The 16,693-nt window shown below is 43.8% G+C and overlaps 1 long non-coding RNA gene across 1 annotated transcript; it reads left to right on the top strand.

The window, feature by feature from the left end:
• Window positions 1–2,487: 2,487 nt before the first annotated feature.
• LOC142656151 (uncharacterized) lies at window positions 2,488–6,301 on the top strand. The gene is made up of 3 exons (XR_012849590.1): window positions 2,488–2,620; window positions 5,026–5,218; window positions 5,939–6,301. It is a non-coding gene; the product is annotated as an uncharacterized LOC142656151 (long non-coding RNA).
• The last annotated feature ends 10,392 nt before the right edge of the window (window positions 6,302–16,693 follow it).

Genomic DNA, 16,693 nt, shown 5'->3' with positions numbered 1-16,693 from the left:
ACAAGTTCACCCGGTCCAGATATAATCTTATCAGCCGTGTATTATTTATTATATGTTATAGGATCTTTGTATCTGGCGTCTTATTTTATTATTGTCACATTTGTATCAATGACTGGTTATTATGTGTTATCCGGATGGATCTCTATTGTTACTATTATTAGGACTATTTCCTTTTTACATGAATATCTTTACTATTATTGCTTCTCACTGTTAGGGCTCATGGAGCGAGTATGGAACGTGTAGGACTTCTTAGTATGGACCCGTCACTCATATCTCCGTACACAAAACGTCAGATGAAGCAGCCATGATTTATTTATTTTCTAGCGGATACGTACGGAATCTGACAAACTCTGTATACGTCCGCATGAAATGGAGGAAAAGGGGAAGCGCAGCAGAGGCCTCATGCACCTCTATGGAAGCCCTATTACAGCTCTGTACAAGGGTCCATGCAGCCCTATGGAGACCCTATACATGAGAACACCCGTGGGATACGACATACGTTGGAACAATATGCAATCAAAGAAAGGAACTGCAGCGCTCAAGATAATCCAATGAAGTCTATTTGATTTATTCACCGAGCATAAAAACACTTGCAACGTTTCAACCCCTGATGGGTCTTTATCAAGCATTGGAACGTTGGAACAAGCCATCATTTCTTTTTTTCATTGATTCATATGAGGGTTTTTTTAACTTTTGTTTTTAAATAAAATGTGAGATACGAGGGTCCAGTATGAGCCCATAAGAGTCTGTTATGTACCTGCACAACTATAATTTATCCCATGCATTGTTACCTGCTGTTATTCATTTTCCTTATTTTTACATATATTACTGTATTAAAGGGCGACTTTTTGTGTTCTATTAGTTTATTGATCGATTTACTGTTTGAAGATGAGACTTGTGCAGTATAAATGTCACTATGAGAGGGGGGGGGGAACCGTGAGCAGAAAACCGTACAGAAAAGTGACGGAGAAAACCCCTCAGATAGTGGGGACAGAAGTTTTCCTCTTAGATGTGATTCGTGACCCTTAGGGTATGTTCACACGGCGGGGGTCCGTAACGGCTGAAATTACGGGGATGTTTCAGCCTGAAAATTCGGCCGTAATTAGCGCTGCTATTCATTGGAGTCAATGAATAGCGGCTCCAATTACGGCCAAAGAAGTGACAGGTCACTTCTTCTACGCGGGCGTCTATTTACGCGCCGTCATTTGACAGCGGCGCGTAATATACGCCTCGTGTGAACAGACAAACGTCTGCCCATTGCTTTCAATGGGCAGATGTTTGTCAGCGCTATTGAGGCGCTATTTTCGGGCGTAATTCGTGGCAAAAACGCCCGATTTACGTCCGTAAATAGGCCGTGTGAACATACCCTTATAGATGCAGCAACAATAATATATGATGTCATTATGACACGAAGGTAAGATAATACAGGAGGGGCGCTAGGATTTTTGCACAGCCTTGGCTCATTTGATCTCCTTTCACATACAGTAACCACATATGGTCCTCATAAAATGCCTCGTTTCTGTGCTGCACTCAGGTTATATGAGATTTAGGGTTTTGCCTTATCTTTTCTCACCTCTTGTCAATAAATAAAGTATTTCTGAGCCTGAGAGTCGTTGGAGATTCCAGGATAAGACTTTGTTATATATGTATATATATAGAATGTTTCATAAGAACTTCACAAGAATCCTTTGTTGCAACATTGTATCAGGATAGATCGGGGGAGGGGGGTCAGTTCACCATCCATAGTTTCAATTTATTTTTGAAAGTAACCGTAGCTTCTAAATATACAAAACATTGACTGTACATCTCCTAATCTATTGCTAGGCCGCATGCGGCTGATCCTCCGCAGTACGAGAAATACACCCTCAAACATCTGTGTATTCAGCAGCAAAGGAATGATGAGCACAGAGGCGACAGGGGGGGGGAGTAGGAGAGAGAAAAATATCCCCCCCCTCCACGGTGCTGGCCGGGTCATACACCACATCTCATCCAAAACGTGGAAATGTGGCGGCACCAGCCGGCGCTCCTCTCCATCCTTCAGGGTATATTCAGACCGTCACGTCGCGGGTTTTTTTCCCCCCTATTTTGCGGGATTCACTGGAAAAAAGCAACATGACCGCTATGTCTGAACGTACCTAGCTAGAAAGTAAGAAGTGGCGCATAGATCGGCCATATTGCGTTTATTTATTTTTGCAGCAACTATCGAATAATTGCTGCAAATTTCACGTTTTGTTTTTTTTTTTGCAAAATTGCAACAGAAATACCGGCATTTTGCCCCAGGAAAAAAAAACAAAACAAGCACAACATGAGCAAATATACGCTAGGATTGTGGAAATTTACAAACAGGGACCAAACTATGTTAATTAATAACGTTGAGAAGGCAGATTCTGTCTTACCCAGCAATAATCACCCTCCCTCGTCTCTCTATTGTATCACCAGCATAGCTACCTTTTTGCTGTATTTTATTTGCCCGCTGAGGCAGAGCTGCAAGCCTGTGCCTGCCTCTGTTGCTACCCTGCTGGCGCCAAACGACGAGTGAGACGTCAGACGTCACATCACTACGACCTGAACAGATAGCGCAGCAACAGTATGGGGGCGCTCCTCCCTGCTACGGAGTAAGGTATACGGGGCACTGGTGGTGGCCCGGTTTACTAGTAAATCACCGGTACAAAGGGCCTCCACCAGCTTCAGCCACCACACCGATTGAAGTGCGGCCCAGGGGGCAAGCAGGCGGGCACCCACCCAGTGTCTGCCCAGTGGTGCTGATCTGTGTTTGATGGCTGGGGCTTTGTGGAGGCTACGGCGGCCGCACTGCACGGCTGGGGGTTGGTGGCGGCGACCATTCCAGCGGCTGCAACTGGTTGAGACCGCTTTCCTCCTGTTAAGTGGTGGAGGCCCCGGGTTCACTCCCTTTAATTCAGCCCTGCGTGCAGGAAACAGGCGGCTCAGTGGTTCATTCTGGGGACCCGGGTTTGAAATCCAAAAAGGAAAACAACGTACATGGCGATAATTTGTCCTCAATGTATTTTTTTAATGGTTTTTTCCCCTATGCACAATTATGTAAATAGGCCAAAGCATATGCACCGTCATGGCTCTATTGAAATAAATGGAGAAATCTATAAGTGACATCTCCAGCCGGGGCCCTGGGCATTGTGAGCGTCTCATCTCCTCTCCCTTACGTGTGCCAGATATATCCCATTCTTAGCACCCGGATGGGGGATCATAGGACCTGGTTGACCTTGCTTGATCGTGGAGACGTAAAACTTTAGCCGTCTAAGCTCCACCCACTCATTAGCCACACCTCTTATTTAATGGATGCTACTATATAGGTAGGACAAAGGCTCATTAAATGTTCATCTGTACAAGAACCCCAGTAATTATCCCTTATTATCAGCCAACTCATTCAGCTTCAGTTATTGCAACAAGTGAGAAGTGGGACGAGCAGAATCCTTATCCTGCAGCGCTGAGGGTGCATGGGCATGGGCGTAACTACCAGGCACTAGGCATGGCAGCTACTATGGGGCACAGCAACTAAGGGGGTCCATCTCCACTCAGTGATAAGGGGCAGTAAGTGATACCTGTGGATGATGGAAGAGTGGGAAAACATAGACGAGTGGGAGACCAAGAAGGGGAGGAAAAGACACAGGGAACAGATGCAAACCAAAATGATGGAACGCCTTTTATGTCCTTATGGAGTGGATCCTATTCCGAGTTTTTCTATGGGGCCCCATGCTAACTTGTGGGGTGCTGATCGGGCATATGCCCGGGGTGCTTTGTACCAGGACGGCTCCAACAAACCACTCTGCCAGGATAACTAGATAATAGGTTAAGACATTGAACTGCATATTTCCCCGGGTGAAGGAAAGTCCTGCTCTCGCTCTGTGAGGACGCCAGGCTCGGTGTCCACCACAACAGACACTTTTCCTTCAGTTACTATGGAGATGCTCTGTAAATATTTCCTCGTGTTCATCATTAGACTCTTCATCCCGGATATCCGCATCCTTCCTTAATAAACGCAACTGGGATGTAACCAATTAAATCAAAAGGTGAAAGCAATGAAGATGTAATGAGCGACTTGAAGGTTTCGTGCCAGACCCAGGAGAACATCTGTTACATTTTAACTCCACTTTATGACTTCTGAAGTTGAAGGTTTGATACAAGTGCAATTCCCAACACCTCTAACCGTCTGCACGTGGGGACGGCGTTAACCTGGGTTTATTTGGTGTAAATTATAAGATAACAAATGGTAAATGGTTTTACGGGTGAGAGTTATAGTCGACTTGGACTTGAAGCGCTGCAATTATAGTAACTGGAGAGCAGAGGTGGAATACATTTCAGGGACGACTTTATTCTGCAAAGCGCCTTAGACTAATACAACCGCCGCAATAAAGATTTAAGACTCAGTCACACGGGTGTTTATAGAGAAAAAAAATTTGTTACATAATGTTCCAGACTGAGGTTGGAGCTGTCACGAGAGCAGCAATAGTTTGGTGCCAACTGTTGACCCAACTCCACGTCTGACCCATAAAGGCTTGTAGAAACAGAGCAGTGAGTGTCCATCAGAGGTGTAACCCAAAGCACCCAATGCCAGGGTACACCGAGGCCCTCACACAACTGCTGATGACATCACTTCTATATGCATATCTCTCTGTGACATCACTCCTCAATGAGCGGAACCGGTCATGGTAGCACAAACCCCACAATACTCAATCAAACTGAAATAAAACATGACAACAGTTTCTTTGGATAAAAATGGCCACGGTGTTTATTAAGGGTAACCTAAGATAAAATAATTCGAAGAGAATAACCATAAATAATCGAATAAATAATAAAATATAAATATTTTGACCAATAAAAACCAAGTCCGCCCAGCATTAGCTGGGTGACAAACCCCTCTAACAAACAACGTGACGTGAAGGAATTAAAAAACAATAGGGAGGGAGGGTGGGCGACGGTCCAATCTTCAAAACTGGCTGCTTGACCACGATGAACTGCTCCTTTTATGTCCAATTTTCCCGCCTTTAGGATTTTATCCATGACCAATCAGCTGGCCTTCAACAAATCTGCCTGGAGATAGAATCTGCCAGAACCTGCTCATGCAATTGCACAGCTGACCTAGGTCCAATCAGCTGGGACCAACTCCAAACTGCCCAGAGACAGAAACATCTGGAAACCGGCTCGTGCCACCAGCACAGCTTACCTGGGGGACACCAGGATGGTAAGTACCATTCTAATATAAAATAACAAATGGAGAAAAGAGGGAAAGGGGGAGAGAAAAAACATACCAAGCAAAAAAAACACATTTTATTAACAACTTATGGGGGCCGTGCGACCATGTGTCCCCCAGGCAATAGCCTGGGGGGCCCCTGACATTCTGCTTCTGCTGGATCGACACTGAATAAAAAATAATGTAAAGAAAAATTGCACTTTCAAATTGTCATTAAACTCTGGAGCACATCCAGAAATACAACTTATTCCATCGAAGCCAAGTGCCCCCACAAGAGCCCGGGCCGTAGAGATTGGGGAGCTGCGTGCTCTGTATTGTGTGACTCAGTGATGCTGGGATTTAGCTGCTGTAGAATTGCATGATGGGAGTTGGGGGCAGCATTGGGTAACGGAGTGTGCCCACAAAACTGGCATATTCCTATAACCTCAATGTAAAACCTCCAACAGCATTCGGCTCTGTACATGACGTATCCGTAGCTGTTACAGGAGTCACCGGCGGTGTCAGGACAGGGACGTCGTCCGGTGCATTTTTACATTTAATGGCTGAAAGTGTTGTCATTATATTGTGATGGGATTGCAGTTCAGAAGGTTCAGCCAAGACGTTAAAGAGAAGGAAGGAAAATCACTGGCAAATTGGCACGTGTCCTGGTTTAATGCACCTTTTTTATGTTGAGACACAATAGTAACTACAACTAATATCCTTAACCTACAGGAACGTGACGTGTCTGGGGGTCACTACTGTACGCAAGGATCTGACCGCGGCCGACAAGATGAACAGACAACGAAAAAAATAAATTCCTATTACATTTCTGTCGTAGAGATGTCAGAATCCATGAATCAGGACCTCTCAGGCTACACGGCCCATAGCAGGACATTACAGATAAGATTAAAGTCATGAGACATTCATCACGGATTTCTATGGGAGAGCGAAATCCTGTGAATCATACTGCGCAAAAGTTGAATTGTGAATCGTATACGCTCGTGTGAATGAGACCTAAGGCGATACTTTGCTGTGATTTTTTTTTGCTTTTTTGCAGTTAATAAACATCAGTGGCCAGAAGTTACATGTGAATGAGATTTCAGTTTTCAATAGAATCACATCTTTCGCCACCATTTTTTGTGTTGAAGTTCTTTCTGTAAATGTATATTTTCTCTTTCTATGCTTGCGGAGTAGGCGGTCTCTTCCTGGTGTGATGTCAGAGCTGTGCTGTGTGCTCTGAGCCAATCAGATGTTTCTCCCTCCTCCCCTCTCACAGCATGCATCTCACAGACACACAGGAGGAGAGTGACAAACTGCAGCTGCATCCCCCCTCTTCCTTGTCTGGCACTTACTATTTTACTGTAAACTGATTTATTTGATGACTGAGAAGGTTTCTGAACATTTACAGGTAGATTGCAGACACTTCAGGCTGCAGGGGGTGAGGTAGAGGCCACTTTCCCCTGATATAATATACAGTATTACAAAGTTTCATATATTCACATGCACTAGTTATATTGATGGGTGAACTTTAATGGAAAATTGCGTTGCATCAATGTAAAAAGTAACAACGTAACAGTAATCTACCTGTCAGGTGTGCGGCACTGACCAAAGATCTGCTTGGATAGATAGAAGGTAAAAGTCCCAAACCGAATAAACGTGCCCTCCCGGAGAGTATATGAGAATGACACTTTAAGGGATGAATGATAAGCTTTTTGTTATTTTATCAGAACTTAAAATAACTTGTCAAATATTTGTCTTGCCTTCACTTGTATATGAGGAGATTGTATCTGCAGCAGTTCCCTGAATGAAGCTTTTGGGACGACCACCTACAGACCACAATTTTTACTTCTACTGTATCATCTGCATATAATATATACATCAAGTGCGATCGCTCTATAATGTGATGAATCATTGAGCCTGCTCACCAGCTGTCCTCGTATGTATCTTTGGGCTCCCAGAAGTTGGGGTCGAATTTCAACAGCTATCTCTGCACCCCCTTTAAACCTCGCCACCAATTGGAACACTTCTGCTCATAAAGGGGGCAAATCAGCAGAGGACACACATCCTTAGAGAAGCACTCCGGCGTTTTGTTTTGTTTTTTTAAATAATTAGACACTTATTGTAGCAATTTATCAAATGGCCTTTGTATTTCCTTCGTATCATTTTTTCTTTGCTGAGGTAAATTCCATATTTTTATCCTGTCCGTTGGGTCACGTGATCCAGCGGTGACCCCCTGGGAGTTCCTTAAGTCGCTGCAGTAGTAGGAAAGGGTCACCATCCACTGGCGTCCGGCAAGCATGTGTTAGTCAATATACACCATTGCCGTGTAGGGGCGCGAGAGGGAGCGCCTCCTCTGAGAGCAGGAGATCAAGTAAATGCTCCAAACAGAGAAATAAAGATAACATGGAAATGGTGAATAGGTGTTTAATTTTTGATCATTCCATATTGGGTTTAATTGAGAAAAAATTGCCGGAGTACTTCTTTAAGCCTAAATTCAGACATTCACTTTTGATGCAATTTTTTGAGCCGAAAAAGGAAGGTAGAGGAAAGACTGATACATCTCGTGTCTTTTCTATCAGGCTTTGAATCCAAAAAAATCATTGTTTGAATCCGGCCTAAAAAAAACAAACACATGAGCGCTGCTACCGCCTACTAGACTGCATGTGAGGGGCGACACCAGTGCTCCCCAAGGCTCGCAATTACTGGAGGACTGGAATACCATAGGAACTGGAAAACTAGGGGTCCACATACTGATCCACATGGGGGCCCTCTGATCCCCGTGTCCGATCCTGGAGCAGATCCAGTCATAGAAGGCGATCAGGGAACTTGTGTCGATACGCGATGGTTTCCTCTAAGGTGATCCTACAATCTAAGGATGAACATTTCCCATTCAACAACTGGAAACTTTTGCTCGTGACCTTCCGTTCAGTCCTAGAACTTTGGCTGCAGGATAGAAAAGGTCATTGTCACCGTCGTTCAGTGCTGCACACACAGACGTTTCCTTCAGATGATTTACACACAGCAGAGGAGGCTTTATGTACCGACAGCAATAGAAATCCCATGTATAGGATGAACGGCGCTGCTCCGGGGTGGACGGCACCCGCTCTGGGATCCCAGTCATCACCTGCGCTGGTCGGGCACTCCAGATTCTGTTATATCAATGTCTTCTCCGATTCCTCACAAATTTCAACCAAAAAGGTTTTCAAGAAAACTACAGGACGGAGAAATAGATCAAGTGTCACTAATGCAGCCACAACTGGCGCCAACGGGGACACCATAAATGTGCGAGTCCTTGAATAAGAAGGGAGTGGGTTGTAGGTATGCGCCATTTCTTACTACAAGTATCTGGCGTAATGGGGAATAATCAGTAACATGAATGCACCAGAACAACCCTATATGCCACGACTATAAGCTGCAAATATATTGTTTTCTAGAATTTCTAGGAGATATGATCGTGGCTGAAGAGATTTACATCTATTTAATATTTTTTTTACATTTTTTGATCCAGAGTATTGGCGTAATACCATCGAGGAATGGGCCACGGTGGCGATAGTAGGGCAGGGAGGTGATGACCTGTAGGAGAGGCGACATCCTAGGAAAGCGCCAGGGTGACAGTCTCGCTGCGACCCGTCCTACTGCGGATTGTCTGTGGAGATTGCAGGATGCTGAGCTCTGTGCCGCTCTATGTTGGATTTGTTTGTTAATTTATTTGTTCGATACAAAATATTAACAAGTCTATTAACCGGCGGGAGTTATTGGGAAAAGTAACGGCCAGCTCACCAAAGAAGTTGCCTCTTGTACCCCCAAGAAACTATAAGAAATTGTAATATTAAAAAAAATAATAAAAGTAGCGACTCCGTAGACACCTAAGATTACAGGACAGAAATAAATATAACCCTAATATTAAATAAAATGTCCAAATATTTCATATATCGCGGTCACCTCGAGAAGCTGTCGCCATTTTTGAATGAATTTGGAAATTTTAATTCAAGATAAAATAATAAAAATTCACACAACATGAGTTGTACGTCCAGGAACCTGCACAATCCACCGCGGGGCGCTCGCAGAGTCAATAATTGATCACCACATTCCGCCGACTGCACAGGAGGCCTCTCTGATGTTTTGTAGGTCTGCGCTTATTGGCAGAGAGCGGGTATTTTATTCTTATACTATTGCAGGGCGTTATTCATTAGGGATGGGGAACTAGGCCTGTGTCAGGGGCAATAAAAGAGGCGAACACAGTTTAATAGTCGACTGATGGAGCATATTGGGGGTCATAGTCCCTCATTTACAACTCGGCCAGTGATTGTTCTTCTCTGGATCACCCATTAGAATGAGCCCCGGCCGCTCCTCCTCACCCTGCACAGGAACAGACGCCGGCTGATGAAACTTTTTCCCTAGAACATTTTAATTGTCAGGAGTGGCACCCGAGAACATGGAGCACATTTTGAGAAATGCCCATCCACCCACAGGAAGCATCGGGTACATGTCTGATGCCAAGTCTACAATCTCTGCCCATTCATTTTTAACAGATTCTCCACCGACCTGACAGTAAAATAACGTAATGACGTTTACCCTGAAGTTCCTTATAGATTTAATATTATTTATAGTTATTCCATTGTCATCCAGATGATCTGCCCCGTCATTTTATCTGACCGACATCGATGTCAACCCCCGAACAAGTTACAGCGATCGTGTGGTGCTGAGCCGGTGTATCTAAGCCTGTTCTATGTAACATTTCCTGCTGAGTCACTGTATCTAAGCCTATGCTGAGTGTTAGGCTCTGTTCACACGCAGTGAGCAAAAACGTCTGAAAATACGGAGCTGTTTTCAAGCGAAAACAGCTCCTGATTTTCAGATGTTTTTGTAGCAACTCACGTTTTTCGCTGCGTATTTTACGGCCGTTTTTCAAAGGAATCAATGAAAAACGGCTACAAAAACGGACCAAGAAGTGTCCTGCACTTCTTTTGGCGAGCCGTCATTTTACGCGCCGTATTTTGACAGCGACGCGTAAAATTAAGGCTCGTGGGAACAGAACATCGTAAACCCATTGAAAGCAATGGCCAGATGTTTATAGGCGTATTAGGGGTGTTTTTTTAGGCGTAATTCGAGGCGTAAAACGCCCGAATTACGTCTGAAAACAGTGCGTGTGAACATTCCCTCACTCTCTGCTGAGACGGTGTATCTAAGCCTGTTCTATGTAACAGTTCCTGCTGAGTCACTGTATCTAAGCCTGTGCTGGGTGTTACTCTCTGCTGAGTCACTGTATCTAATCCTATCATGTGCGATACTGTCTGCTGTATCTAATCCTATCATGTGTGATACTGTCTTCTGTATCTAATGCTATCATGTGTGATACTGTCTGCTGTATCTAATCCTATCATGTGTGATACTGTCTGCTGAGCTGCTGTATCTAATCCTATCATGTGTGATACTGTCTGCTGAGCTACTGTATCTAATCCTATCATGTGTGATACAATCTGTTCGGTCTACGTATCTCAGCTTATGTGTGATACGGTCTGAGAACCTCACACGTTCCATATAATACATTGTTACGGAATCACGTCTCCGGGGACTGTGTGCTGCAGACACAATGTATCTAAGCCCAGAGATTATTGTGTAAAACTGAAAGGCTGTTGAAAACCATGTGGGAATTTGGGAATACTGATATGTTGGGAGATATAACTCTCTGTGTGTCGGCATCAGGTCAAATATTAGGGTGTTCGGTTTCCGAATGCTGGATTCCTGCTAAATAAAAGAGAAATATCCTTCAGGTACAAGTATAGAGGAAAGCTGCAATAGTCTGCAGATATCCGGAGCGCCCGATAAAGGGAAACAACCTGAAATTGATTATTATGGGCAGAGGCACACAGACCAATATAACCGCCATACAGTGACCATATAGTGGTAGATACCGGTCCCATACGGGAGCTCTGCAGACCATACAAGTGACTATAGAGCAGCGACATCTTCCCTTATTGGAGTCGTTCACTTTCCCTTTACTCTCCAGACCGCCATGAAGACTTCTCCGACCACGACTCACCTCTGCAGATTGTCGCCCAGACATTACACTCTCACTTTTCCAGCACATTCCCACCCTCTTCCCAAACCCCCATCTTGCTGCCCTCAGAACGATGAAAAAATTATGCCAAATAGATTTTTCCCAGATGGTTGTCGTGCCCCACATAGTAATAGTGCCCCGCATAGTAATAGTGGTCCCTTAGTGCCACACATAGTAATAGTGCCCCACATAGTAATAGTGCTTCCTTAGTGCCCCCCGTGCAGTAATAGTGCTCCCTTGGTGCCCCACATACTAATAGTGCTCCCTTAGTGCCCCACATAGTAATAGTGCTCCCTTAGTGCCCCACATAGTAATAGTGCTCCCTTAGTGCCCCACATAGTAATAGTGCTACCTTAGTGCCCCACATAGTAATAGTGCTCCCTTAGTGCCCCACATAGTAATAGTGCTACCTTAGTGCCCCACATAGTAATAGTGCCCCGCATAGTAATAGTGGTCCCTTAGTGCCACACATAGTAATAGTGCCCCACATAGTAATAGTGCTTCCTTAGTGCCCCCCGTGCAGTAATAGTGCTCCCTTGGTGCCCCACATACTAATAGTGCTCCCTTAGTGCCCCACATAGTAATAGTGCTCCCTTAGTGCCCCACATAGTAATAGTGCTCCCTTAGTGCCCCACATAGTAATAGTGCTCCCTTAGTGCCCCACATAGTAATAGTGCTCCCTTAGTGCCCCACATAGTAATAGTGCTACCTTAGTGCCCCACATAGTAATAGTGCTCCCTTAGTGCCCCACATAGTAATAGTGCTCCCTTAGTGCCCCACATAGTAATAGTGCTCCCTTAGTACCCCATATAGTAATAGTGCTCCCTTAGTGCCCCCAGCGCAGTAATAGTAATAAGCTCGGAAGACTTAGGCCCCATACAACTGCATTTTTCATCCATAATTACGGCCCCGTTCATTTCTATGGGCTATAGAGACCTTTCCGTATAATTACAGCATGGAAGTCATAGAAGTCTATGGGTGCTTCCGAAATTACAGAAGCGTTGCTAGGTGACGCCAGGTTTTCAGACGTTGCATATCATTTGTGGTTTTCTTCTTTTTGTGGAATCTTAAATATGGAGGCATCACAGACCGTATTTACGGATGACTATAAATGACTATGTATTCGTATTTATGGACAGTATTTACGGATGGATGAAAAATACAGTTGTGTGCATGGAGTGTTAGGCCCCATGCACACGACCGTACTTTTCAAATGACGGACCATATTTACAGACCCATTCATTTCTATGGGTTACGGACACCATTTTGTCCGTAATTACGGCACGGACTTCCCATAGAGGTCTATGGGCGCTTCCGTAATTATAGACGGCTACAGTTGTGCACCAGTAGATGTCCGTAATTACGGAAGCGTTGCCCGGCGACGTCAGGTTTGCAGATGTTGGACATCATTTGTTTCCGTCTTCTTTTTGCAGATCCGTATATGCGGATGCATTATGGATGCACTACGAACCGTATTTGTGGTTACCGTACTGTACATACGGATAAGCTGCGGATGACTACGGATCCATGTTTATGGACAGTATTTACGGATGGATGAAAATACGGTCGTGTGAATGGGGTCTTAGACTTGTTCCGGTTGGAAACTCTTTACCAACATCAAGAAGGTCATCATTGGAGTCCCCGGGGCTGATGTCGTTATTTTCCCTTTACACCTCGGATTGTGTAGCATGTCAGAGATTCCAATCTACTAAATATGCGGATGACGTGAGGCTGACGGCGGGCGAGGAGGAATCCACCTATCGATCCGAGATTCAGTTCTAGGGTAAATAATTAAGTCCTGAACGTGGAAAAAACTAGAGATGATTATTAATGTCAGGAAAAAGAAGCAGAAACATTCCAGGATCACTACGGGGGGAACCAGGTGGATTCAGCAAAGGAATTTCAGCTCTTAGGGATCACTAGTTCTCATGATCTGACGGGCCTGCTACAAGATATGCCAAAGTGAAGAGGCCCAGCAGCGGATTGATTTTTGTAACTTTTTGTTTTCTTTGGGGTGGTTTTAGTTTTGAGGTTCTGCAGAGTTTTTATTAAGCAACACTTGAGAGATTACTGTTCGGGTCCATAGTCAGTTGTGATGATTGTGCGCGGTCAGACTGTTTTCAGAAAGGATGTGTGGGTACGCCGAACAGAATCTAGAAGGATCGGTCGCACGCATCGTATGCTGTTTGAACAGTTACCGGTCGGGTGATTAGGGCATGTACATGTAGGTAGAGAACGTTTATATCGGAATGCAGCGCCTCTTTTATATAGGTCTGTGTGATTGCATGACGTGTGTTGTACATGTGCTAATCCCATAACGTTTTATATCCTTCAATATAAGGATTGCGGTCTATGGACTTGATACTATTCTATTTTATAGTGCCCCCCCCCCCACCACAATAATAGTGCCCTCGAAAAAATAATAAAATGAATACTCACCTAACCCTGTTCCTGCGATCCATGGAGCAGCTCAGGCCTCTTCTATCATTGCACCGTCCTGCGTCGCGCTCCTAGCGGGACGTGGCCCGCAGCTTATGAGAGCGTCTGGTGGGGCAGGGAGCAGATACAGCTGAAAGGGGCACAAGGGGCGGATTTAATCACATAACCCAGACCAATCACCTCAAGAGATCGACGCCCCAGTATCTAAGCCGGAGCCCTGGGTGCAGTGATATTGGGGGCCCCACAGATGTGTGCACGTGGCCGGTTCTACCCCTGCAGTAGGATGCAATGCGGAGTCCCCAGCCCTGACATTACACAGAGACGAGAGCGCAGAACTAGATGCAACTGGCTCGTGTTTAGATTAGCTTAAATTCCTGAAATAAGTCTAGCAGCTGGACTCAGCCACCGGAGACTGGTTTACTACAAAAATCTCAATATTTCCATAGCAAATATCAGGGAGGAGGCAGCGTATACATATGACATCATGAGGCGTATTACATCACAGGGGGAGCAGCTTGGTGCAAAAATAACGACAAACGCATCAAATCATCATCACAAAGTCGCCAAACTACAGCGCAACATAATATAGAAAAGTGCAGGACATGACTCCTTACCCCGGCATTGAAAATCCCAGCATTGTGGCGGACAGGGCCGGCCTCACCCTGGGTGGTGCCCTCTGCGGTACCTTCTCTTGTTGCCCCCCACCCCATATGCTGACCTGTCAAACATTACACAAATAACCAAACCGTGCCTAATCAGAAGCACCAAACATATACGTATAGTAATAACAGCGCCTTACACTCCATATAATTACCTAAATAACAGTTTTGTACTGCGCTGCCACCACCAGACATTGTAAATATCATATACTGCACAATGCCTATATACCAGCATACAGCGCTCAGATAATATAATATACTGCACAATGCCCATATACCAGCATACAGCTCAGATAATATAATATACTGCACAATGCCCATATACCAGCATACAGCTCAGATAATATAATATACTGCACAATGCCCATATACCAGCATACAGTGCTCAGATAATATAATATACAGCACAATGCCCATATACCAGCATACAGCGCTCAGATAATATAATATACTGCACAATGCTCATATACCAGCATACAGCTCAGATAATATAATATGCTGTACAATGCCCATATACCAGCATACAGAACTCAGATAATATAATATACTGCACAATGCCTATATACCAGCATACAGCGCTCAGATAATATAATATACTGCACAATGCCCATATACCAGCATACAGCTCAGATAATATAATATACTGCACAATGCCCATGTACCAGCATACAGCGCTCAGATAATATAATATACTGTACAATGCCCATGTACCAGCATACAGCGCTCAGATAATATAATATACTGCACAATGCTCATATACCAGCATACAGCTCAGATAATATAATATACTGCACAATGTCCATATACCAGCATACAGTGCTCAGATAATATAGTATACTGCACAATGCCCATATACCAGCATACAGCGCTCAGATAATATAATATACTGCACAATGCCCATATACCAGCATACAGCGCTCAGATAATATAATATACTGCACAATGCCCATATACCAGCATACAGTGCTCAGATAATATAATATACTGCACTATGCCCATATACCAGCATACAGTGCTCAGATAATATAATATACTGCACAATGCCCATATACCAGCATACAGCACTCAGATAATATAATATACTGCACAATGCCCATATACCAGCATACAGCGCTCAGATAATATAATATACTGCACAATACCCATATACCAGCATACAGCGCTCAGATAATATAATATACTGCACAATGCCCATATACCAGCATACAGCACTCAGATAATATAATATACAGCACAATGTCCATATACCAGCATACAGCTCAGATAATATAATATACTGCACAATGCCCATATACCAGCATACAGCGCTCAGATAATATAATATACTGCACAATGCCCATATACCAGCAAACAGCGCTCAGATAATATAATATACTGCACAATGCCCATATACCAACATACAGCGCTCAGATAATATAATATACTGCACAATGCCCATATACCAGCATACAGTGCTCAGATAATATAATATACTGCACAATGCTCATATACCAGCATACAGCGCTCAGATAATATAATATACTGCACAATGCCCATATACCAGCATACAGCGCTCAGATAATATAATATACTGCACAATGCCCATATACCAGTATACAGCGCTCAGATAATATAATATACTGCACAATGCCCATATACCAGCATACAGCGCTCAGATAATATAATATACTGCACAATGCTCATATACCAGCATACAGTGCTCAGATAATATAATATACTGCACAATGCTCATATACCAGCATACAGTGCTCAGATAATATAATATACTACACAATGTCCATATACCAGCATACAGCTCAGATAATATAATATACTGCACAATGCCCATATACCAGCATACAGCGCTCAGATAATATAATACACTGCACAATGCCCATATACCATCATACAGTGCTCAGATAATATAATATACTGCACAATGCTCATATACCAGCATACAGCGCTCAGATAATATAATATACTGCACAATGCCCATATACCAGCATACAGTGCTCAGATAATATAATATACTGCACAATGCCCATATACCAGCATACAGTGCTCAGATAATATAATATGCTGTACAATGCCCATATACCAGCATACAGCACTCAGATAATATAATATACTGCACAATGCCCATATACCAGCATACAGCGCTCAGATAATATAATATACTGCACAATGCCCATATACCAGCATACAGCGCTCAGATAATATAATATACTGCACAATGCTCATATACCAGCATACAGCTCAGATAATATAATATACTGCACAATGTCCATATACCAGCATACAGCGCTCAGATAATATAATATACTGCACAATGCCCATATACCAGCATAC

Source organism: Rhinoderma darwinii, chromosome 6, assembly GCF_050947455.1.
Source record: "Rhinoderma darwinii isolate aRhiDar2 chromosome 6, aRhiDar2.hap1, whole genome shotgun sequence".
Classification (NCBI taxonomy): domain Eukaryota; kingdom Metazoa; phylum Chordata; class Amphibia; order Anura; family Rhinodermatidae; genus Rhinoderma; species Rhinoderma darwinii.
Note: the sequence above shows the minus strand (reverse complement) of the source record. Positions and strands in the feature narration are given on the sequence as shown.